Here is a 27,152-nt window from a genome sequence, read left to right on the forward strand (position 1 = left end):
TTTTTATTGGGATGGGTATGGGTTCAATATCAAGACCCAATCAAAAAATCGGATCGGGTCGGGATCACTCAGGACCTGGTCTGACACCACCCATTTGCAGGCCTAGCCATTACCGTCCCTTCCCACTCCTGCTCCCTATCCCAACCGGCCTTCTTTAACCTCGACTCATTCGCCTCTTTGAGCCCCTACCCTCCTCCGCTAATGCCCCCATGGAGGACCTCGTAACGGTCATCTCCCCTACTTCGATGGAAGTGCTGCTCACCATATCATCCTCTGGTAGGGCATCTAGCAAGAGGCTCCTACCCCGCAAGGCCCACCGGCGGTCGTAGAGTGACATACCCTTCAAGTTCTTCCAATCGAGCCTCCCATGGTAGGAATTCACATGCCGGTGCTGCAGTAGGCAAAGGATTTCCTCGAGTGATTGTCATTAGCGAGGGAGGGGTTTGGGCCTGGTCGGCAGACACCGTAGTTTGTGAAGCATGAGAACAAGTGGGAATGGATTGGGGATAGCAGAGCTATAGGGATCAGAGAATGAAAGTGAGACGGGGATTTAGGGGATGATCTGGTCAATGCTTACATGAATTTGGACAGCTTGGATGCTTTGAATTCCTTTATGTTGATGCCAAATCCCAAGCCAAAGAGGTCAGAGTTAATCTTCTCAAAAGAGGGCGAGGAGAAAGTCCTCGATCAAAGATGAGGTGCTAATGTAGACAACCGAATGCTAAAGCAGGACTTACAAAATATCCTTAATCGGAGTGTTTTCTAATGGAAACCCTTCGATACTCAAGTTAGTTGGAAATTGGAGAACAAAGAAAGAGAAAGAGAGAGTGGAGTGTCTTGAGACCATTCAAGAGCTTAGTTGGGGTCTCTTTTTCTCTCAATATATTGAGGAGTATGAGTCATACACATCAGGGAGACTGGTCATTCTTGGAAAGGCATATGGATTGCATTTCCATATTTGTGATGCGGAGCCAATCGATAGTTATTTTTTGGGGCATAATCGAATCCTAGCAGTTAGGACTTTCTTATCTATCATTTTTATAGGCATAGGTAGACTGCTTTCCTAAAATGATCATCTCGTCAGACTAAGAGAACCTGCCCAAGTTGGACCATGTTCTGCAACTCTTCCAGGTTAGCTGCAACTGACTCTAGCATACCTCAACTGAATTTGAGGATCTGAATAGCCGAGGCCGAGGTGGTGGTCCATAATAGTTGCCCTCTACTCTCGAGTTCGAGTTTGAATAGAGATTGACCGAAGAGATCGTAGAAACTCAAAGCCAAAGTTGATTTGGTAAAGTTGAAATGTACCTTGGCAACCAAGCTCAGATGCCAGTAAAGGTTTGGACACACCGCCAATCAATACTACTGATCTTTTCAATCTATTGATCTAGACCGTCAAAGCTGTGGATCCACGTGAGGTCAATTATGGCCAACCTCGGATTGCCACTTGGCAACCATCAATAGTGGCTAGATGAATTGCCACCAGATCGAAACCGTCCGAGCTCCTATAAATAGATAGTCCCTTTATTCGGATTTTATTTTTACTGTTTATCATTTCACTATCATAGAAGAGGAGTGGGGTCCTTAGGCAATTTTTGGTGAATCTCCGGTGATCGCTGTTAGTAGCCGTAGTCATCTTCAGCTATAATCAGGCTCTGAAATCCGACCTCCGACCTCCGACCTCCGACTTCTGACCTCTGAAGCTTAAGCCTTGGGCTATTCAATCATCCCTATTCTAGGCTAGCTTTCTTTCTTTTTCTTTCTTTTTTTAATCTTGCTCAGGATGAGTGTATCAAGGTCATCTGTCGGCACTTGGTCCTCTGATCAGGACCCATCCAATGAGGGTCCTCGGTCCAATGGTGAGCCCTTATTGGAGAGCTTCGAGGTCAAGGAGGTGTCAAATTTTGGCCCTTTTCGAGTGGCCTATCCTCACTCGTGAGGATCTAGAGGTCATCTACCTCCAATACCAAATCCCTCCAGAGTTCAAGCTGAAGCTTGTTGGTCCTGAGGACCGAATAGCCAGGCCTTCTTGAGGTTAGGTCAGACTCTATAAAGAGTCCTTGAAAGTCAGCCTTAGGTTGCCTCTACATGTTTTTTTATTGTAGAGCTCCTTAGGGCTTTTCAAATAGCTTTTTGTAGCATGGCATGGAACTTATAGTGCCTCATAGTGGCTTTTCTTTCTTATTGTTTTCTTCTTGGTGCTAAACTAACCATCTGTCTCTTTCGAACGTATTTCTCATTCAAAGAACACCCCAAGGAGATTGGATGGTGGTATGCTTATTGTTGCCCAGCTAGACAATCCAAGGGGGGTGTGAATTGGATTATTAAAAATTTTAACTAAGTAGTACAGTGAATAAAAAAATTAAACTGAGATCAAATAAAATAAGTGAGATAGCAAGTACATAAACACAATAAGTTTATAATGGATCAGTGTACTTCAAATACTTATGTCCACTCTTTAAGCAATCTCTTAAAAATTTCACTATAATCTACTTGATTACAGTGAGTTTGTTTTATCCAGACTCACAAATAAATCTAATTGATTTTAGCTCAGGTCAACCAATCAAAATCTTTATAAGCCTTACTCTTAGGCTCCCAATCCAATTCAGGGTTTGATCAACCCAACCTTTCAAGTCTCAGCCCCCACTAAAACTAATACAGAAATATCAGAATGAAAACAATACAACAACTAAAAAACTCTTTGAGTGGTTGATTTGTTGTCATTGAAGCTCACTTGAAGAAGTCTTGAATGCTAGTAGTGAATGTACTTAGCTTCTCCTTGATTGCGCTCAGAAAAAGTCAAGTGAAATTTGTTTGAGATAGGTGAACACTCTTGAAAGCTAATGAATGCTCAAAGTATTCTTTTTTTTTTTGAATAATGTTATTCCTTTTTGTTTCCTTTTCTTCTTTTTAAGTCTTATTGATTTTTTCCAAGTTCTGAATGATTTGAACCTAAAAGTAGCCATTTCTGACCGTTGGAGGTGGAAAATAGCTATTGAAAATAAGTTTCGATAAAACTTAGTTTGTTGTAGAACTAGCCATTATACCTGTTAGAAGCACTCGAGTTGGCTCGAAATGGTCTCGAGTCGGTTTGGTTTGGATTCAAATCGGCTCCGCTGCTTTTCGAGTTTGCTCGGCTTCGATATTAAAAAAGTAGCTCTCTGTTCCTCTGAGAGAGCCAGCTTCGATTTTAAGTCGAGTTGGCTTGGTTCTCAGAAATTAATTTTCAGTCTTTTGCTCCACTGAGAGAGCCAGCTTCGATTTGGATCGAGTCAGCTTGATTCTCAGAATATGAAATTCAGCCTTCTGTCTTTCTAAGAGAGACAGTTCGGATTCAATTCAAGTTGACTCGACTTTATGCCAAGGCAATCATGCCAGTCCTTGTTCATACCAGAGTCAGCTCAATTCTCAGATGAGTCGACTCCGAATCTTCAATAAGGCTTTTCTTGAGCCGTTTGTCTCCAAAACTGATTTTTTTTAAATCTATTGATCTTCAAATATATTTTGGGCCTTCCTATCAGTGTTTTTCTTACAAAAATATTTTTTGAAACACTTGAAAGATATTAGTATCATTTTATGCTCTAATATTTTGTAATCATCAAAATTATTTTTGGGATCAACAATCTCTTTCTTTTTGATGATGACAAGATATCAAGCATATAGTTGTGTATAATAAGTTGCTCAATGTAAAAAAGATGTACAATATTAAGGGTAAATAAATGTTATAGATATTTACACTTCATTATACACTATATGTATAAGTAATTACTGATTTGACAAGTTGTATAGTAGAAATACATAAAATTCTTAAGAGGTATCAATCTATTTAAATTTAAGTTCCCTCTTAATGAGTGTTTTTTATGAAATGGTTTATATATGAAATTTTTGTAGGTAGCAATGAAAATTTTTAACTTGAAGTTTTTAACTTTCAACTTTCATTTTAACTTGTGAATAGCTTGAAATATATTCAACTATATTACGAATAGCTTGAAATATGTTCAAATATGCTCAATCACTCAATTTTCTCTCCCTTTTTGTCAACATCAAAAAGAAGAAATCAGTGCGAAGGGGAGTTAAGATAAACTGAAGCAAACATCCATTGATAGATAATATTCATTACAAGATTGTATTGTTTACAAAAAGTTGCCTCACAAATAATACAACAATTGACATCACACTACATAATAAAGCAAAATACTAAAGATAAGAGACATCAGAAGACATTTTAAACCTAAGAGAACTAGTCCTCATCAGACAAAAACTCTATGATAGGCTTTAATGGATTAGAGGATGAGGAGGGCGTAGTTCTCTTGCTTTGGATCCTTGCTGAGGGCTCGGAGCCAACAAGAGGAAAACCAATGCCTGGTCTGACAACAGCATTGAAAGGTGGTCTAGCTGAGGAGGGGTGTGGCTGACTAGGAGAAGGTCTAGGTTGAGTTGGAGGTGGTCAAGATTGGGGTGGGGATATCCGAACAATAAGTAGATCGATCTGTGACTTCATCCTTCACATAGCAGCAATGAGAATCCCGATGCTGTCTTGTTCAGAAATGATGGCGTCCTTAACCTTCTTGACAAGTCGGATAGCCTCACAGTTAGATGATGAATGTCTGAAGATAAATCAGTGCACTAACTCTGCAATGTCTCTAAGGTCTCAATCCTTTAAGTTAGCCTAGCAATATCCTGACGAAGTATCTCAAATTGCTGCTGTGAAGATTGTCAGAGCATATTCTAACTCTGAAGCATCTGCTGATTGAAGTCACTGAACATGACCCCTATTTTCTCCACAACCTATTGAACAACCTCTTAGATACTAACAATCTGATGAATGTGAGGGGTATGAGGAGAGATAGGAGCTCTAGGAATGTGCTCTGCTGTAGCTGGCATGGGTGTTGGTGCTGGTGCAGGAGAGGATGGTCTGACTATAGGTGCAGGAGAGGATGGTCTAGTAGAATCTGAAGGGAATGATGATCCAGATGTATGAGAGGGTATCCCCTCTCTTTCTCTCACCTACTAATCATTCACCTTCTTGTATTCCATATGGTGAAAAGAGTGCTTGGTGTAATAATCAGTGTGTGTGAGAGTTTTAAAATCTTCTTCCTCCAACTCAATTTATGCATCTACAAAGACTAGAGTGAATATATTCCATAAGAAAGACAAGCTTTGGTTTTTGATCTACCTGCAGCACTCTTGATTTGCTCTAACATCATAAACGGCAAGTTCATAGTCCTCCCTTCAACCAAATGGTGCATGATAGCAAGTTTCCTTTTAGAGATCCAATCAAATCTGTCAGCCTTGGAAAAAATGATCCTGCAAATGATGTTGTGAAGAAGTCTCATTTCAGCCGGCAGTTGGTTAGCTCTGTGAAAATCAAAATTTTCCACATCTTCTCTACCCTAAATCCTCCTTAATCTTTCTATATCATTCTATAAGAAAGGGAAGCAGATTTTGATTCTTGGCATTTCCAATAGATACCCTAATTTTCTCTGATCTAGGGCAATCTCAGTTCCCTTAACTATGGACCAGACACAGTCCATGTCCATTTGCGTGTTCTCAAATAATTCTCTCACTAGATTAGGGTAGGTAGGTACCTGGAGTGAGTAGATTTTCTTCCAACCCTGCTGATGGATCCAAGTGCCAATTCAAAAATTTTCTCCATCTAGAAATGCAGAGTCGACCTTCCTCCCTGTGGTGACTACTCGAGAAGCCATGGAGACACAGTTTGGAGGGAAAATCAATGAAAAAGGACTAGGATGAAGATCATCAAGCTGCTGCTGGCATTTGGACTGTGCTTCACGCACCTCAGCAGTTTCTAATCTCTTCCCAATGGCAAATCAAGCTTGGGGTGCCATGATGCTCGGATTTCCTAAAGGATTGGAGAAGAATGGTAGACGAAGGTGTTTTGGAGAGTTTTGGAGAGGAGTTGAGGGGGTTTTAAGATGAGCGAGCTCGAAAAGGTAAAGTGAATAGGGTTTTTGGATGGATGGAGTTTTATAAAAAATTGGATCTCGATCATCGAGTCGGCTTGAGTGTCAAGCGACTCGCATGCACAACTGAGTCAGCTCGAGTCCCAGTACCAGACACACAAAAAAGATTCAAAATGAATTCAAAAATGATCCAAAAGCATCTGAAAAGACTCAAATCAAATCAACTTATGGATGAACAAAAATTTATTGAAAAGATTTTTATTTAGAAAGGATCATAAATTTTTAATTCTCCTCTGATCATTCTAATTCAATCTTCATTGAGGGGTTTGGTAAAAATATTGGCCAACTGATTTTAGTACAAATAAATTTAAGTATAATGTCATTGTTTCAAACATGATCTTTGATAAAGTGATGCCTTATTTCCATATACTTTGTCCTAGAGTGTTGAATAAAAATTTTAGTTAAATTAATAGCACTTGTATTATCACATCTTATAGAAATTTTGCTTTGATTTATGCCAAAATCTTCAAGTTATTGCTTAATCCACGATATTTGTGCACAATAACTTTCAGCCGCAATATATTCAGTTTCTGTAATAGATAATGCTACTGAATTTTGTTTCTTGCTATACTATAAGATTAAGTTTAGTTCTAAAAATTGACATATTCCACTTGTACTTTTTCTATCAATTTTACAACCTCCATAATCAGCATCTGTATAACCAATTAGTTCAATTGATGATTATTTTGAATAATATAATCTTAGATTTTATGTGTCAACTAGGTATCTAAGAATTCTCTTAATAGCAAGTAAGTGAGTTTCTTTAGGATTAAATTGAAATCTAGCACATATACAAATACTAAAAAATATATCAGGTCTACTAGCGGTTAAATATAGTAATGAACTAATCATACCTCTATGGAGCTTTTGATCTATATTTTTATCATTTTCATCTTTGTCAAGTCTGCATATGAGGCTCATTGGCATGTCAATTTCTTTTGCATTCTCTATTTTAGTATCTCTCGAATATATTTGGTTTGGTTGATGAATATTTTTTTCTTTATTTATTTAATTTAAAGCCTAAGGAAGAATATCAATTCTCCTATCATGCTCATTTCAAATTCATCCTGTATAAGCTCAATGAATTCTTGACAAAGATCTTAATTAGTAGCTCTAAAACTAATATCATTTACATAAATCTAAACTATAAGTAAATCATTTATTTTTCTTTTTAGGAATAGAGTTGTATCTATGCTACCTCTAGTGAAGTTATTTTCAAGTAAAAATTTACTTAGTTTTTCATACCAAGCTCTAGGTATTTGTTTTAATCCATATAAAGTTTTATTAAGTTTGCACACATGATTTGAAAAAATATGATTTTCAAAATCAAATGATTGTTCTATAAAAACTTTTTCAGCTATATAGCTATTTAGGAAAGCACTCTTTATATCTATTTAGAATAACTTAAAGTTCATATAACAAGCAAATGCAAGCAATAATCTAATTGCTTCTAATCTTGCTATAGGAGTATAAGTTTCATCAAAATCTATTTCTTCTTCTTGGTTATATCCCTTAGCTATGAGTCTTGTTTTATTTCTTATCACATTATGTTTCTCATCTAGTTTGTTTCTAAATATCCATTTAGTGTCAATAATTGGGTGATTAATTGGTCTACTTACTAGGATCCAAATATTGTTTCTTTCAAATTGATTTAACTCTTCTTGCATGGTAAGCATCCAATTTGGATCATTTTCAACTTCTTCTATGTATTTAGGTTCAATTTATGAAACAAAAGTAAGATAATCATGAGTTTCTCTAAAGATGGATCTAGTTCTTATCTCTTGTGAAGGATCACCAATTATAAGGTCTTTAGGATGATTATAGGCATACCTCCATTCCTTAAGTAGATCACCATGCTGTTTATTCATACCTTCATCTTGGATTTCTTCATAATTATCATCTTTTGAATCTCTATTTTCACTATGATTGAGTTTATTCTTCAGGTTGAGTTTCTTTACTTCTTTTTCTAAGTTTCCTGCATTATCATCAAGAACATCTTCTTTTCTCGAGGATAAATTGTTGGTCTCATCAAAGATTACATGGACAGACTTTTCAACAATTAAAGTATATTTGTTGAAGACTCTACATGCTTTGCTAGATATAGAGTATTCAAGAAAGATATCCTCATCTAATTTAGCACCAAATTTTTTTAGATTATCTTTTTCATTATTTAAAATATAATATCTACATCCAAAAATATAAAAATAACTAATATTTAGTTTTCTTTCTTTTCAAAGTTCATAGGGGATTTTCTTAAGAATTGGACGAATCAAAATATGGTTTAAAATATAACAAACAATATTTATAGCTTCAGCCCAAAAGTATTTTGAAAGATTTTCTTGACATAACATAGTTCTGGCTATTTCTTCTATGGTTCTATTCTTTCTCTCAACAACATCATTTTGTTGAGGTATCATTGGAATAGAAAAATTATGTTCTATATCATTTTCATTACAAAATATTTTAAAATTTTAGTTTTCAAACTCAGTGCCATGATCACTTTGAATTCTAACAATAATAGATTTTTTTTTTCATTTAAAACCTCTCAATAGAATTTTAAAAATATAGGAAAGGCTCCTTCTTTGTGAGCTAAAAATAAAAACTAAGTAAAATGAGAGAAATCATCTATAATCACAAATCCATATTTCTTTCCTCCTAGGCTTATGGTTCTAGTAGGTTTGAAAGGATTCATGCGAATTAACTCAAGTGGCCTAGTAGTTGAAACTATATTTTTGGATTTAAAACTCTTCATAGTTTGTTTACCAAATTAGCATATATCACAAACATGATCTTTTTCAAAATTCAACTTCAGTAAACCCTTAACTAAGTCTTTTGCAATTAATTTTGATAAAGTATTCATGCTTGTGTGATATCCTGATTTTTTTTATCGTACGAATCTCAAAGCAGTCTAAAAAAAAAAAGAGGAAGAAAATGAAGAAGACTCCCGCTGGGGGTCTTCTTCCATCCAAAATCATCGGAGGAGAAGTCGAATCCGAAGAGGATTCGACCTCCCCTCCAACCTATAAATCTCCTCTCCTCTCCTCTAAGGTTAGCCATGACGAGCACCGGATCTCCTCTCTTATTTTTCTCGATTTTTCTCATTGAAGCCACGGATGCCCTTATTGTGTTCGTTTCAAATCGTCATCGAAGATCTCACCAGTGATGGAGGTAAGCCCCGACCCTCCTTCTTCTCTTCCTTCCCTTCCTTTTTACGGCATTATGCAGCCCCACCAGCTATCGGATTTGCCAAAAAATTCACAAAAAGAAGAACCCTTATTTTTTTCTATTTTAAACGAGCCTTCTCCCTCCCTTTTCTGGCCACCAATGCTGCTGCCCATGGTGCCGCACCCATGGGTCATGACTCCCACCTCCCTAGCTACCTTCTCTGGAGGTTTGGCCATCAATGATTGGCTAGTGATTGGAAAAATCAAAGAAAAAAGATCGGCGATCCCCTATTTTTTTGAGTTTTTTTTATTTTTTTTGTTGGCCAGCCACTTGCCACCAGCCATCCCTTGCCTAACCGTCATCAGCCATCACTACTAGACCTCCACCTATGTCACTGCCACCCATTATCGGTCTTCCAGCCAAGAGCCAGAAACCATCCATCCCCCTATTTGGTCAAAGAAAAAGAAGAAGGAAAGAAGAAGGAAAGGAAAGAAAAGAAAAGAAAAGAAAAAGAGAAATTTTTTTTTCTCTCTCTTATCTCTCTCCTCTATGATTCTCTCTCTCTTAAAATCTCTCTAGGATTTTTTCTCTCTTTTTCTCTCTAAAATTTCTCTTTCCTCTTTTCTCTCTCTAAGAAAGATCTATAGATCTTGTATCGGGCTATCCTTTCCTCTTTTAGGGATCCATGTTGACCTCAGTGAGATGACTTCTAATCGATTTAGTATCCGGATGGTTTATCGAACTGATCACTTAGTCAACCACTTTCTTTTATTATTTAATTTTAGTGAATATATGAAATAAAAAATTGATCATGATTTAATTTTTTAAATAAGGTTATCTAATTTATTTAAGGAAGACTAAAGATCTAGGACGATCGAGGCAAGTGGATCTTATGCTCCTTATTTATTTTTAAATAATCATATTTTGTATTCAAAAAATTATTGTTGATAAAATTATATTTTTCATAAAATAAAGATCAGCATATGTGATATGAAAAAGTATATTTTATTATGAGCATTGATTTCATGAATATATTTTATGAAAATAGTATAATTATGAAGCATGAATTTTATTATTTTTTTATCTATGTATATGTATATTTTAAGAAAAAGATATAAGAATTTCGAAAGCTCTCAGATAGCTATGAACGAATCTCTTTGAAAAAATCGACATCTAGAGCTAGCATCTACACGCAATATGGCCCCACCAACAGATATAAAATTGGCACACAGAATAAGAACTCTATCGATTAAGAAATATAGTCCTGTCACTGGTATAATAGTGACCTTAGCATAAATATCTATGAGTAATATTTTGAAATATGATACGAATACATAATAAGAATGATTTATGATTCACGATTATAAAATATACATGATTTTATGCATGCATGATGGGTTTATAACTTATTTTATTATATGCTCTATAAAATATTTATTTTTATAATATCTATTACTTTCTAAATATTGTATTATTATGAAAAATAAAACTTATACTGGATCCGATAAGAAAGTACAAGTTTTACTTACTGGACTAGTGTCGCTCATATTCTTTTTATTTTTTATTTTTTGTACAGAGAAATAAGGTTAGGACCGATGAAGAGAATCCAGACTTGAAGATTTGCGAAGCAAGCTTAAAAATTTTGTAGTGAAAGTTTAATTTATTTTATGATTATAGACTTGTAGTTATGTAATTATGAATCTTAAAATTTGGGTTGATATTTATTTTTAGATTTAGATACTCTGAACCAGTTTTGATTTAATTAAATATTTGAATTAAACTTTATTATTACTTTTATTTGTGATGCATCTGTTATTATATTTAAGAAGATGAATGTTGGCTTCATATTATCATGGGCTGTATCTCTTGATAGCATGACTGTGTTATGTTCCGAATTTGGAGTGTAACACTTTATGATATCAGAGCTATACGTTTGATCATGGGTAGAACTTAAAATCTAGCAATAGATAGTTAGGCCATGTATTGTTAGATTCTGACTTAATTGAATAAAGAAAGATAAATTTTATTAACTATACTACTGCCCTATTATAGAAATGCAATAATCTTAAATTTTGAATAGGAAACGATGAGCGACAAAGAGGACGAAACCTTGGCAAATATGACTACTAGGACAAGATGAGCAAGAATGACGTCGCAGGGAGTTGCCAACCAATCGATTGAGCAGGCTCCTAATGCACCGGCCACTCAAGTAGATATTACTAGAGTTGCCAAATGATGGCCCAGCTTATTTAGCAGTAGCAACAGACACAAGTCACTCCTCAACCTACATCATCTATGGAGTCATACTGTTTGAGATTCAGAAGGTTCAACCCACCACTATTTGAAGGTGGACCTGACCTTTTGGTTGCAAAGATATGGATTCGAGAGATAGAGAAGATGTTCAATATCTTATCATATCCCAAGAATGTGCAGGTCAGAGTAGCCGTGCCTATGTTGAAAGGGAACACTAAGTTTTGGTGGATTACAATAAAAGCTACCTATGGGAATAATGATGACCAGCTAACTTGGGAGGAGTTTAAAGAGATATTTTATGATCAGTACTTTTCTGGGACAATGAGATTGATAAAAGAGAATGAGTTTCTGGCTTTGAAGCAAAAGGATGATATGACAGTACTGAAATATGCCAACAAATTTAATGAGCTAGGCCGCTTCTACCTCCAGCTTATGGAGTTCGAAAGGAGCAAAGCTAATAGATTTGAACAAGATCTAAGATATGAAATTCGGTCCCGTCTGTCTTCTCATATTTTCAATGACTAGAAGGACGTGTTGGAACGAGCTTTGAAGGTGGAGTCAGAATTAAAAAGATCAGATTTGAAAAGAGGAGATAGAAAGAGATCAAGATCAACAGAAAATTCAAAGGATCAGCAAAAAAATTTCAAAAATAATAACTCTGATAAGAAGAAAGAATCTACATCCTGTTTATACTGTGGTAAAAATCATAGCAGATCTTGTCTCAAGAAGATAGGAGCATGCTTCTCATGTGGTGAGAAAGGACATATGGCTCGTGATTGTCTAAATAAGAAAAAGGATGACTCCAGACCTACTAGACCAGCTGATTAAAAATAAAAAAGAAATGCATGAGTATTTGTTTTAACCCAACAGAAGGCCAACACAGGTAATCAAGTGGTGACAGGTAGTATCCCAATCAATTCCATAGGTGCTTGTGTGCTATTTGATTCCAGTTCTTCTTACTCTTTTATATCTTTCAAATTTACTACTTTAAATTGTATGCCTGAAGAATTGATTGAGCTGTTATATGTTAGCACACCTCTTAAGAATATTACTGTTGCTAACATTATTTTTAAGAATTGCATAATTTAAATAGGAAAAAGAGAATTTGCAGCAGATCTGGTTCGATTAAATATGCATGATTTTCACATTATTCTTGGGATGGATGGTTATTTTCGTACCATGCCCATATTGATTGTTTTGAAAAAAGAGTGGTGTTTCAAATTTCGGATGAGCCATAGTTCTTCTTTCAAGGTGAAGCTCATAACGCGGAACCTAAATAGTTAAAGCCTTCTTCGAGTATCATCTCAGTTATGAATGCAAGGAAGGCTTTAAGGAAAGAATGCAAGGCATTTTTGGCCTACTTAGTGGATGCCTAGAAGGAGAAGATAGAGTTGGATGATATTTCAATTGTCAAAAATTTTTTGATATTTTTTCAGATGAGCTACTTGGGCTGCCCCTAGATCGTGAGGTTGAATTTAAAATTGATATCACACAGGGGACTGGACCTGTATCAAAATCTCCTTATCGGATGGCTCCTATAGAATTACGTGAAATAAAGGTTCAACTACAAGAACTTTTGGATAAGAAGTTTGTCCAGTCAAGTACATCACCATGAGGAGTTCCTGTATTATTTATGAAAATGAAGGATGGGAGCATGCGATTATGCATTGACTATCGAGAGCTGAATAAAGTAACTATGAAGAATAAATATCTTCTTTCTCGAATAGATGACTTATTTGATCAACTACAAGGTGCTCAAGTCTTCTCCAAAATTGATCTACGATCAAATTATTATCAACTAAGAATTAGAGATGAAGATGTGCCTAAGACTGCATTTAGGATCAGGTATGGGCATTATGAATTTTTAGTAATGCCTTTTAGACTAACCAATGCACCAGCTACTTTTATGGATATGATGAACAGGATTTTCAAGCTGTATCTAGATCAATTCGTTGTTATTTTTATTGATGATATTCTAGTTTATTTTAAAAGTAAAGAGGACATAAGAGATACTTGAGCATTGTGCTACAAACCTTGAGGGAAGAAAAGCTCTTCACCAAGCTCAGTAAGTGTGAGTTCTGATTGGACAATGTCATCTTTCTCGGCCATATAATATCTAAGAAAAGAATCTCAGTCGACCCAAAGAAGATAGAAGCCGTGGTGAATTAGTTTTGTCCGACTAATGTGACAGAAGTTAGAAGCTTCTTAGGCTTGGCTGGTTATTATAGAAGATTTGTTGAGGGATTTTCTCAAATTAAAATTTTTCTAACCTGTTTGATCCAGAAATGAGCAAAATTTGAGTGGAGCAGTGAATGTGAGCAGAGTTTTCAGGATCTGAAACAATGATTGATATATGTCCCAGTTCTTACTTTACCTTCTAGTAATAGAGGATTTGTCATTTATAGCAATGCTTCCAAGAAAAGGTTAGGCTGTGTATTGATACAGAATGATAAGGTGATAGCTTGTGCTTCTCGACAGCTAAAATTCTATGAGCAAAACTATTCGACACATGATTTGAAGTTGGCAACTATAATATTTGCCTTGAAGATTTAGTGACATTGTTTATATGGAGAATTATGTGAAAGTTTTATCGATCATAAGAGCTTAAATTACTTATTTACTTAAAAAGAGCTAAATATAAGGTAAAGAAAGTGGCTTGAACTATTAAAGGACCATGATCTAAATATTAAATATCATCATGAAAAAGCCAATGTGGTGGCACATGCACTTAGTAGGAAATCCACAGCAAATGTGACGGCCATGCTTTCTACTCAGCAACAAATTCTGAAGGATCTTGAAGATTTATGAATTGAAGTGATCAGTACTGATGTTAAGAATGTGTTAGCCAATTTAATGGTACAACCAGCATTGATTGAATGGATAAAAATGGCCCAATAGAATGATATTCGTTTATGTCAGTTCAAAGAAGACATGGAGAAAGGGTTGCGACTTGAGCTTAGAATTCATTCAGATGGTACTCTATATTTTGAGAATAAATTATGTATATCTAAAGATCCCGAATTGAAGAAAAAAATTTTGGAGGAAGCTCATAAATCTTGCTTCTTCGTTCATCCTGACAGTACAAAGATGTATAAAGATTTAAAATAATATTTTTGGTGGAACAGAATGAAGCAGGAGATGGCTCAATTTATATCTCGATACTTGGTATGCCAGCAAGTGAAGGTTGAACATCAAAGACCTGCTGGTTTGCTAAAATCATTAGAGATATCAGAATGAAAATGAGAGCATATTACGATGGATTTTATCACAGGGCTTCCTAAAATAGTGGGGAAGAATGATGCAGTGTGGGTGATTGTTGATCAGCTTACTAAATCTGCCCACTTTTTACCCTTTCGAGTTGGTACTCCACTTAATAAGTTAGCACGGATATATATTGATGGAATAATACATCTGCATGGTGTTTCAATAAGCATTGTGTCTGATTGAGATCCATGATTCGTATCCAGATTTTAAAAAAAATTTTAAGATGCTATGGAGATCGAATTGAGACTTAGTACTGCTTTCCATCCTCAGACCAATGGCCAATCTGAAAGGACAATCCAAACTCTTGAGGATATATTGAGAGCTTATACTTATGATTTTGGAGGACATTAGGATGATCATGTGACTCTAATTGAATTTGCTTATAACAATAGTTTTCATTCTAATATCAAGATGGCACCCTATGAAGTCTTATATGGAAGAAAGTGTAGATCTCTTTTGCATTGGGATGACGTTGGTGAAAAGAAATTGTTGGGTCCTGGTTAGATCAAGATGCTAGAGAGAAAATTTATCTGATCAAGAGAAGACTCAAGGCAGCACAAGATAGATAGAAGAGTTGGGCTAATAGAAAGAGGAGAGAATTAGAATTTCATGTCAGCGATTATGTTTTCTTAAAAGTATCACCTACGAAGGGTGTTGTGAGGTTTGAGAGGCATGGCAAGCTAAGTCCACACTATATTGGACCTTTTGAAGTTTTGAGCAGAGTAGGAAATATTGCTTACAAACTAGTTTTACCATCAGAATTGTTCAAAGTGCACAATGTCTTTCATGTTTCACTACTGAAGAAGTTTGTACCTGATCTGAATAATGTGGTAAAGTATAAGCCATTGCAAGTTCATGAAGACCTATGAAGAGTTTTTTCTCTGAATTATTGATCGAAAATAACAAGTCCTAAGGCGGCACGTAATTTCATATGTAAAGATCCATTGGAGCAATCATGAAAAGAGAGAGGCTACTTGGGAGCTTGAAGATGATATGAAGTCAATATATCCTCACTTACTTGATAATGAAGGTATGCTATGTTTCGAGAATAAAATTTTTTTTAAGGAGGATAGAATGTGACATCTTGATTTTTTTTGATTGCATGAATCTCAAAGTAGCCTAAAAGGAAAAAAAAAGATAAAAAAAAGAGGAAGGAAACAAAGAAGACTCCCGTTGGGAGTCTTCTTCCATCCAAAATCATCAGAGGAGAAGTTGAATTCATGGAGGATTCGGCCTCCCCTCAAGCCTATAAATCTCCTCTTCTCTCCTCTAAGGTTAGCCACGACGAGCACTGGATCTCCCCTCTTATTTTTTTCAATTTTTCTCGTTGAAGCCGCGGATGCCCTTATCGTGTTCGTTTTAAATCATCGTCAGAGATCTAACCGATGATGGAGGTAAGTCTCAGCCCTCCTTCCTCTCTTCCTTCCCTTCCTTTTCATGGCATTGTGCACCCCCGTCGGCCATCAAATTTATCAAAAAATCCATAAAAAGAAGAATCCTTATTTTTCTCTATTTTAAATGAGCCTTCCCCCTCCCTTTTTCGACCACCAGCACCGCCGCCCATGATGCCGCACCCATAGGTCATGACCCCCACCTTCCTAGTTGCCTTCTCCGGAGGTTTGTCCATTGATGATCGGCCAATGATCAAAAAAATCAAAGAAAAAGTGGGGGGGGGCAATCCCTTATTTTTCCAAGTTTTTTTTTATTTTCTTTTGTTGGCCGGCCATCCCTTGCTCCACCATCGTCAGCCGTCACTGTCGGACCTCCACCTGTGCCACCGCCACCCATCACTAATCTTCTGGCCAAGAGCCACAAACCACCCATCCCCCTGTTCGGCTAAAGAAAAAGAAGAAGAAAAGAAGAAGGAAAGAAAAGAAAAGAAAAGAAAAAGAGAGAAATTCTTTTTCTCTCTCTTATCTCTTTTTTCTAAGATTCTCTCTCTCTTAAAGTTTCTCTAAAATTTTTTCTCTCTTTTTCTCTCTCTAAAATTTCTCTCTCCTCCTTTTTCTCTCTAAAAAAGATCTACAGATCTTGTATCGAGCCATCCTTTTCTCTTTTAGGGATCCATACTGACCTTAGTGAGATGACTCCTAATCGATTTAGTATCCAAATGATCTATCAAACTGATCACCCAGTCAATCATTTTTTTTATTATTTAATTTTATTAAATATATAAAATAAAAAATTGATCATGATTTAATATTTTAAATAGGATTATCTGATTTATTTAAAGAAGACTAAAGATCTAAGGCGATTGAGGTAAGTAGATCTTATGCTCTTTATTTATTTTTAAATAATCATATTTTTTATATCAAAAATTATTATTAATAAATTATAATTTTTATAAAATAAGGATCAGCATATGTGATATGAAAAAATATATTTTATTATGAGCATTGATTCCATGAATATATTTTATGAAAATAGAATGATTATGAAGTATGAATTTTATAATTTTTTTTATCTATGTATATGTATGTTTTAAGAAAAAGATATAAAGATTTCAAAGACTCTCAAATAGTTATGAACGAATCTCTTCAAAAAAATCGACATCTGGAGCTAGCATCCACACGAAATATGATCCTGCTAATGGATATAAAGTTAGCACACGAAATAAGAACTCTATCGATTAAAAAATATGATCCTGTCATGGATATAATGGTGACCTTAGCATAAATATCTATGAGCAATATTTTGAAGCATGACATGAATACATGACAAGAATGATTTATGATTCATGATTATAAAATATACATGATTTTATGCATACATGATGGGTTTATAACTTGTTTTATTATATGCTCTATGAAATATTTATTTTTGTAACATCTATTACTTTTTAAATATTGCATTATCATGAAAAATAAAACTTATGCTTGATCCGATAAGAAGGCATAAGTTCTACTTACTGAGGTAGTGTAGCTTATATTCTTTTTATTTTTTATTTTTTATATAGAGGAATAAGGTTAGGATCGGTGAAGAGAATCCAGGCTTGAGGATCTGTGAAGCAAGCTTGAAAATTTTATAGTGAAAGTTTAGTTTATTTTATGATTATGGACTTGTAGTTATTTAATTATGAGTCTTGAGATTTGGGTTGATATTTGCTTTTGAATTTAGATGCTGTGAATTAGTTTTGATTTAATTAAATATTTGAATTAAACTTTATTATTATTTTTATTTATGATGCATCTGTTATTATATTTAAGAAAATAAATACTGGCTTTGTATTATCATGGGCTGTATCTTTTGATAGCATGACCATGTTATATCTCGGATTTGGAGCATGACAGCTTGCATGTCTCAACCTATGATACCATAACCAATTAATTTCTTGGATTTTAGCATCCATAGAAATAAAGCATTGATCACTCTTTATGGTTATCTCATCAAGATCAACCATATAGACATTACCAAATCTATGACCAATAAATTTGATACTATCATCAAAGGGCCTAGTAACTATGCACAAAGATGATTTAAATATGACTTTAAATCTTTTATCACATAATCAGCTTATACATAGCAAGTTATGCTTTAGACTATCAACTAACAATACATTTTTCATAAAAGTGGAGGGAGTGATTTTGATTTTACCAGCTCTAATAATCTTTTTCCTTTGTCGTTATCACCAAAGATTACCATTTCTCTATGCTTTCTTTCAAGGGTAATGAATTGATCCTTGTCACCCACTATATGTCTTGAACAGCCATTGTCTAAATACCATGCTCTCTTGTTTTCATTGGCTACAAGATATTCTTGCAAAACAATCAAATAGCTGATTTAGGTACCCAAATTTTCTTGAGTCTTTTAAGGTTTGTGATTTAGGAACCCAAATTTTCTTCACAGTTTTGCCATCAGATTTATTCAGATTGCATGCATAGGCTTTATGTCCTATTTTATCATAGCTAAAACAAGTGATGTGAGTACTCATATTTAAGGAAGATGACTTTGTAAAGAAATTTTTTAGTAACTTTTGCTTGTTATTTAGTTTATATCCAATCCTGGCTTTATCATAGATACTTTTTTGACTATTTAATATCATTTGTAGTTTGTCAGAACTGTAAGTGAATTTGTTAAATAATGGTTTCAAACTATTTGCTTCATTTTTTAGAATTATATTCTCATCAAGTAATAGTTTATTATTTTATAGTACTTCATCCTTTTCTTTGGTTAATAATGTATTCTTATTTTTCAAGTCTTTGTATTTAGTACTAATCTTTTTGAAATCATTTAGTAGTTCTTGGAAAGCATCCTAGAGTTTTTCAAATATAAAATCTGTGGATGGTTCGGAGGTTACCTCTTCATCTTGTGCCATAAGACATAGATTCACAATATTTTGATTTTCTTCATATGAAGAAGAATCATCACTGTCACTCCATATTGCCATCATAGCCTTTTTCTTGGATTTCTTAAAAATTTTCTTGAGGGTTGGGCAATCAACCTTGAAATGGCCCGATTTTTTGCATTCATAGCATAGTGGCTGATTCCTGTCTTTCTCCCTATCTTTGCTTGATTCTTCTTTACCTAATGGCCTTTTCTTATATCCTTATTTTCTCTTTCTCATAAATTTTTTAAATTTTCTTGTAATAAGAGCTATGTCTTCGTCATCTCCATCATCTTTAGTTCGCTCCTCAACTTCTTCCTCATTTGCTATAGACTTGAAAGCAATAATCTTTTTTTTCGGCTTTCATCCTTATTGTCCTACTTCATTGCCAACTCATACGTCATCAGAGAGCCAATAAGCTCTTTTAAGGGTAGTTTGTTTAAGTCTTTTGACTCCTGAATTGCTGTGACTTTTGCTTCCTAAAATTTTGATAAAGATCTGAAAAATTTTCTCACCAACTTACTATTAGAATAAGCTCTATCAAGATTTTTTAATCTATTTATAATATCAATAAAGTATATGAACATATCAGTAATTGTTTCACTAGGTTTAATTTTGAAAAGTTCATATTGGTGCACAAGCATGCTAATTTTTGATTCTTTAACTTTGTTTGTGCTTTATGTATAACTTCAAGTCTATCCTAAATTTTTTTTGCGGAATTACATGTGAAAATTTGATTAAACTCATTTACATCTAAGACACAATACAAAATATTCATAACCTTGGTATTTAGCTGAATTGATCTTTTATTCTCTTCATTTCAATCCTTCTCAGATTTAGAAATACTAATGCCATCGACTATGTGCGGTCCATAGATTATGATACTCCACATATCATAATCAAGTGGTTGAATGAAAATTCTCATGTGAGCTTTTCAATAAATATAGTTTGTGCCAATGAAAAGTAGTGGTCTATTTATGAATTGCCTTTCAGCAAGTGAACCTCCCAATTATGTTGCCATGATCTTTTTCTCTTGATCGTTAGATCAGTATCTAGCTGAGAATCAAGCTCTGATACCACTTGTTGTGTAGCTAGACAACTCAGGAGGGAAGATGAATTGGGTTATTAAAAATTTTAACTAAGTAGTGCAGTGAATAGAAAAACTGAACTGAGATCAAATGAAATAAGTGAGACAGCAAGCATACAAACACAACAAGTTTATAGTGGTTCGGTGCACTTCAAACATCTATGTCCACTCCCCAAGTAATCTCTTGAAAATTTTACTGTAATCTACTTGATTATAGTGAGTTTGTTGTATTCGAGCTTACAAACAAACCCAATTGATTTTAGCTCAGGTCAACCAATCAAAACTTTTATAAGTCTTATCCTAAGGCTCCCAGTCCAATTCAAGGTTTGGATCAACCCAACCTTTTAAGTCTTAGTCCCCACTAAAACTAATACAGAAATATCAGAATGAAAATAATACAACTAAAAAATCCTTTGAGTAGTTGATTTGTTGTCGTTGAAGCTCACTTGAAGAAGCCTTGAATGCACTTAACTTCTCCTTGATTGCACTTAGAAAAGTCAAGAAAAATTTATTTAAGATAGGTGAACTCTCTTGAAAGCTAATGAATGCTCAAAGTACTCTTTCTTTGAATAATGTTGTTCCTTTTTGTTTCCTTCTCACCATTTTAAGTCTTGTTGATTTCTCTAAGTTCTAAATGATTTGAACCCAAAGGTAGCCATTTCTGACCGTTGGAGGCAAAAAATAGTTATTGAAAATAAGTTTAGATAAAATTGAGCTCGTTACAGAACTAGCCGTTATGCCTATCAGAAGCATTTGAGCTGGCTCAAAATGGTCTTGAGTCAGCTCGATTTAGATTCGAGCTGGCTTTATTGCTTTTCAAGTTTGCTCGTGTTCAATTTTTAAAAAAATGGCTCTCTGTTCCTCTGAGAGAGCTGGTTCTGATTTTGGATCGAGTCGGCTTGATTCTCAAAAATCAATTTTCAGCCTTCTGTTTTACTAAGAGAGCCAGCTCCGATTTGGATTGAGTCAGCTCGATTCTCAGAATATGAAATTCAATTTTCTATCTTTCTGAAAGAGTCAGCTCGAATTCAATCAGAGTCAGCTCGGCTTCATATCAAACCAATCGTGCTAGTCCTTGTTCATGCTAGAGTCGGCTCGATTATCAGATGAATCGACTCTGAATATTCAATAAGGCTTTTCTTGAGCCGTTTGTCTCCAAAACTAATTTTTCTCGAATCAATTGATCTTTAAACATATTTTGGGCCTTCCAACTAGTGTTTTTCTTACAAAAATATTCTTTGAAATAGTTGAAAGATATTAGTATCATTTTATGCTCTAATACTCTATAATCATCAAAATTATTCCTAGAGTCAACACTTATCTTTGAATAGGGCAGCACCTCTTTCAAGGTGCTCCTTCCTTGATCTATAGTCAGAAGGAGAGTTACTTTTTTGTTCCAACTGAGCAGTCCTGGGGTTTTGATACTTCATGAGGTCGATCTTGAAGGTCATCAAATAAGCCTTCGATGCTCTTTGACATCGAGAAGGAGACCTTGAAGCTCATTTTTAGCTGTACTGCTCCTATATGTAGACTCCTTTTCAAGACTTTATGCCGTTGCTAATACCATCTTTTTGTTGCTAATAAGCTTACCGATCAAATAAAAAAAAAATTAGTTATTAGCAACGCTTATAAGAGTCGCTAGAAATTAAAAAATCCATTGCTAATATTTTTTTTTTGCGACGGCTTCTCTTTTGGTTACCATTGGTGGTCGGTAAAAATGGTTATTAGTAATGGCAATATTGCCATCACGAATGACCATCGCTAAAGGTCCGTTTTCTTGTAGTGGGAACTTCATCAATAAGTGGTAGATTGATACCATAGCTTGGAGGGTATTCAGTCCTGGCCAACCTAATATAGCATTATAAGCAGATGAAATTTTTATGACTAGAAAATTGATATGGATAGTTGACTAGCTTGAAGCTCATCCTACAGTCATTGGAGGGAGAGACCCTCTTTACCGATAGCCAAACCCATTCTTACAAAAGCATCATAAAATAAAATATCTGTGAAACTTTCATTATCAATCAAAATACGAAATACATCATAGTTTGAAACATTCAAAGTTACTACAATGGGATTATCATAAGGATATTTTATTCCTTGTAGATTGGCATTTGAGAAAGTGATTCCATATTCTTTGATGTTTCACTTCTGCTGTTTCTCCTACTTAGCTTGGCTTGGTTTTAAGGTCGGATTACATATTCTTTGATTTTAAGTTACTTACCTCCTAGAGATGGTATGGATCACTCCTACCATAGGTCTACTCTCTTGGGGACCATTAAGTCGAGGTGATTCAAATCTGTTTCCTCCTAATTTGGCCGTTCTTTGACATACCTTCTCAATCGTCCATGCCTAATGAGCACCTCAGTCTCATCTTTCGGTTGTCGATATTCCTTGGTAGTATGGTCGTGATCCTGATGCTATTGACAATATTTTTTTGGTATTCCATGCATCAGGAGGGGATGTCATTTTCATCGGCTTTGGTAGGTCTTTTTGGTGCTCTATCTCCATCAATATCTGGGGTTGGGGTGTGTTGAGTAGAGTATAGTTATTAAATCTCCATAGTGGAGATCTAGATTGATGGCATCTGGATGGAGACCTAGTCCAGTCATTGCAAGAAGATGTTCAGGATCGGCATGACTTTCTATCACCTCACCACCCTTCCCACTTATGATCCCCCCTCTCATGTTCGTCAATTTCTTTCTTCTCTTTCTGGGGCTCATTATTGGGGTGCTTCCCATGCCGAGCCCATGCCTTCTCTGCATTCGCATGTTTTTCTCCCATTGCAAACATCTTGATGAAGTTTTTAGGATATCTCTTCTCGAGCGAGAAGAGAAAATCTTTTTTGAGCAGCCTAGCTTTGAGCATGGTCATGGCTAGTGATTGGTCCAGATCATGCACTTCGAGGGTTATGGTGTTAAAGCAATTGATATACTCCTGAAGAGACTAACCTTCTCATTGCTTAATGCTGACAAGTGAGTTCGAGCTGTGGCACTATTGATGGCTATTGATGAAATGGGTTGCTAATATTTGATCGAGCTATTCAGAAGAACTAATCAAGTCGGACTAAAGGCTCGAGTACTAATATCGGGCAGCCTTCCTTAAGGTGGATGGACTTATCCAATAAAAAATTCCATCAGTTGCCCCATGAAGGAGCATCAGAGCTTTAAAGCTCTCCAAGTAGTCGACAAGATCTGAAGTTCTGTTGTATGGTTCTAATTATGGCATCTTAAACTATGAAGGAAGTGGCTCATCTACGATCCTCTTAGAGAATGGAGGATCGATTCTGAAGCCGAGCTCTAGTTATTATTGAGTTCGACCCTTGTAGCGCTTTGATCTGTTGCTACATCTCTTAAAATCTTCTCTCCACCTCGACACCTCGAGTAGTATAGGGCTCTTGGTACTGAGGAGAAAGGTAGCCTGGGGTAGAGTCTTCCTTGACTGTAGGATCAGTGAGAGCATTTGTAGTCCTTGATTGAGGCTTGCAGGTCGGCTGTGTCGATTGTACCCCTACCTCAGACTACAAGACGGTAAATATCGTGTCACCGATCTAACTTGAGCTCAGCAAGGAGCTTCTAGACCAGGTTGAGGTGCAGCAACTTGCTGCATTCCTTATAACATAGTAGTCATGGCTTGTATCTGTTGGATGAGGCTGTTGAACTGATCATTGGAGACCATCGGAGCAAGTTGTGAAGGTGGTGACGGTCGGACCAACTCGGGTGTGACAGTTTGCTATTGGTTTTCATTGGATTGCACATTATTTGAGTGGCAAATGGCATTTGAAGCTCTTCTTCATGGCCTCATGATTAAATGCTCTCTCTTCAAACAAGCTCCGAATGCGACTGTAAGGGGTTCTTTCTCTAGCACTAATCTATTGTTGCCAAATCCCAAGCCAAAGAGATAGGAGTTAATCTTCTCAGAAGAAGGCAAGGAGCAAGAGCCCTTGGTCGGAGATGAGGTGTTGTGTGGATGGCCGAGTGCTGGAGCCGGACCTGCAAAATATTTTTGACTAGAGTATTTTCTAATAGGGACTCCACACTTAAGTCAGTTGAAAATTGGAGAACAGAGAAAAAGAAAGAGAGAGTGAAGCATCTTGAGGCCTTTTGAGAGCTTACTTGGGGTCCCCCTTAGCCCCCTATTTATAAAAAATGAGTAGGAGTCATACACGTTGGGGGGACTGACTGTTCCTGAAAAGTATAATAGATCATGCTAGTGGGGATTACATTTCTGCACTTGTGATGTGAATTCAGATGGTAGTTGCCTTTTGGGGCATAATTGAATCTTGACGGTTCGAACTTTCTTATCCATCATTTTCATGGGCATAGGTAGATTGCTTTCCCAAAATGGTCACCTCATCGGATCGGGATGACCTGTCCAATTTGGACCATGTTCTGTAACTCTTCCAGATCAGCTGTAGCCAACCCTGGCTTATCTTGGCTGAATCTAAGAACCTGGTTGGCTGAGGTAGAGGTGGTGGTCCACAAAACTTGGGGACCGAGGAGAAGCACTAGAACTTAGATAGCAGGATTAGCAGCATGAAGTTGAATGAGGATGATAGTAGTGAGAATGAATTAGAGAGCAGCATTACGGAGAGTAGCAGTAGCATTCAGTTTCGGACACCTTCCATTGAGAAGAAGGGACTCAGAGGAGCTCTCCTATAGATCCATCTTCGATAAATTCATGCCACCATCGGAGGATCTCCATGGATAGTTTAATGGGTGTTAAGTTTGATTCTTGGATGATTCTAGAAATTATTTTATATCATATTAGGATTGATTGTAATAATGTTAGGTTTGATTTTCGGATGATTCTAGGAATCATTTTGTATCATATTAGGAGTGATTGTAATATTAGATTAGACATAATTTTAGAGATTAATTGTGTTAGATGATTTGTTTACTATTTTAGATATGGAACAATGGCTATAAATAGCCCCATAAATACAATTAAAAATATGCAATACAAAAATCCCTCTCCTCATTCTCTTTCTATTATCATGGTATCAAAGCTAATGATTTTACGGTAGCCTTCTTTTTGCCTCTTGAGAACACTGTTGCTTCAACAGATTCCATTGCTATAACATTCATCTTGTCGCCATATAATAGGCTACCCTTTTCCTTCACCATGAATTCAAACATGGCACAGGCGGATATTGCTAAACCCATTCAAATTATTTTAGAGGGTTCTAATTATAATCACTGGGCTCAAATCATGCAAAATTTTCTAAAAGGATACAAACTTTGGCGATATGTCACTGGCAAAAATTATAAATCGAAGAAGTACTGAATCTGATATAGATTTTCAGACATGACTCGAGGATTGGGATAGCACAACTTCAAAATTATCACATGGATAACCAATGCTTCAATCATTTCAATCAATGTTTTGCTCGGAACAATTTGACATAGCAAAGGAACTATGAGATTTTTTGGCATAAAGGTACTCATCCATAGATTTAGCCCATTGGTACCAACTTCTCACAAAAATTTATCAGTTGAAACAAGATCCAGATTAGCGTATTACTAAATTTTATTCTTTGATGTTTGCTCTTTGGGACCAACTAGCTATGTCTGAACCCAAATGGAAGTGCATGGAAGTGCATGGAAGATGCAAATCAATTTCTTATTTATAAAAATAATATGAGGCTTAATCAATTTTTAATGTCACTTCATGATGATTTTGTATCAGTTCGAGCATCCATATTGCATCATAGCCCTCTTCCTACTCTTGATGCAATTATTGTAGAATTACTATTTGAGGAAACTTGTAAACAAACAATGAAAATTTATCCCACTAACTCGGTAATGGCTACAACTCCATCATTGAAATCTAGTTCTAACCAATCCTCATCAACATGACATGGCAATTATTGTCATCATGATGGCCATTTTATTGGAAAATGTTGTTAACTTGCCAAGAAAAATCAAAATCAGCAATGATTTGATTTTGGAGTTCAACAAAAGAATTCAAACAGAAATACCATGGGCTCAGAAAATCAGTACAGAGATTATCCTTATCATCGAGCTCCTGCCGTTGCTGTACATGATGAGAATCCATCTTTTGAGTGCATCTTGGCTACATATTCCCTCATCGAGGTTGCCATTGAGGCAATCGCCAAGGTTCTCACTAAAGTTGGTATCAATTTTTTTGTCTCTCCTTCTGCTTCTACCTTTTTAGTCACTCCAGGTAACTCTTCTTTGTATATAGACTCTACCTATTGCAACCACATGACCTCAAATTCATCTCTTTTCTTCACTAAATCTCTTCTTTTTAATGCTCCCACGATAATAATTGTCGATGATTCTACCATGAATGTGAGTCTCATGAGATCTATTTCGACTTCTAATTCATCTGTTCCTCAAATATTCTTAGTTTTAAACTTTCATTGAACTTACTCTATATGAGTCAATTATGTGATCTTGGCCTTGACTTACATTTTTCTTATACCGATTTTGTTATATAGGATTCTCAAATAGGATGGACCCTTGGGACAGGTCATAAGGTGAAATTTTTCTTTGAGCTTTCTTCACTGTATGTTCCAAGCTCTACATCACTTGCTGCTTCTGCTCATTCTAGTTCCTTTTAAGTCTTTGGCATTCACATCTTTATCATATTTCATCTTTTAATGTTCAGTTAGGATCAGTTAATTGTGAAGATTTTGATTGTATGTCTTGTCAGTTAGGCAAGCATGTTTATTTGCCCTTTAATAATAATGACTTCATTGCTTCTGCACCCTTTGATATTTAGGGACCTGAACCTATTACAACAATGGGAGGATTAAGATATTTTGTTTTGTTTATTGATGACTATTCATGCTTTACATGGATATATCTATTACATTCTCATTCTCAAGTCTTTGATGTTAATAAAGAATTTGCTAAAATAGTTCGCACTTAATTTTCTCGAAACATCAAAGTTTTTCGATCAGATAATGCAATAGAATATAAAGATGTCAAGTTTCTTGCCTTTTTAAGAAAATATGGTACATTATCACAATACTCTTATCTTAGTACTTCTTAACAAAATGGTAGAGTGGAAAGAAAGCATAGACACAATTTGGAATCAATTAGAACTA

General features: G+C 35.5%; 1 pseudogene; it reads left to right on the plus strand.

The window, feature by feature from the left end:
* The first annotated feature begins 209 nt into the window (after positions 1 to 209).
* LOC140854259 (bZIP transcription factor 29-like) overlaps positions 210 to 27,152 on the plus strand; it is a 41,038-nt pseudogene continuing 14,095 nt past the window's right edge.

This window comes from Elaeis guineensis, chromosome 16, assembly GCF_000442705.2.
Source record: "Elaeis guineensis isolate ETL-2024a chromosome 16, EG11, whole genome shotgun sequence".
Taxonomy (NCBI): domain Eukaryota; kingdom Viridiplantae; phylum Streptophyta; class Magnoliopsida; order Arecales; family Arecaceae; genus Elaeis; species Elaeis guineensis.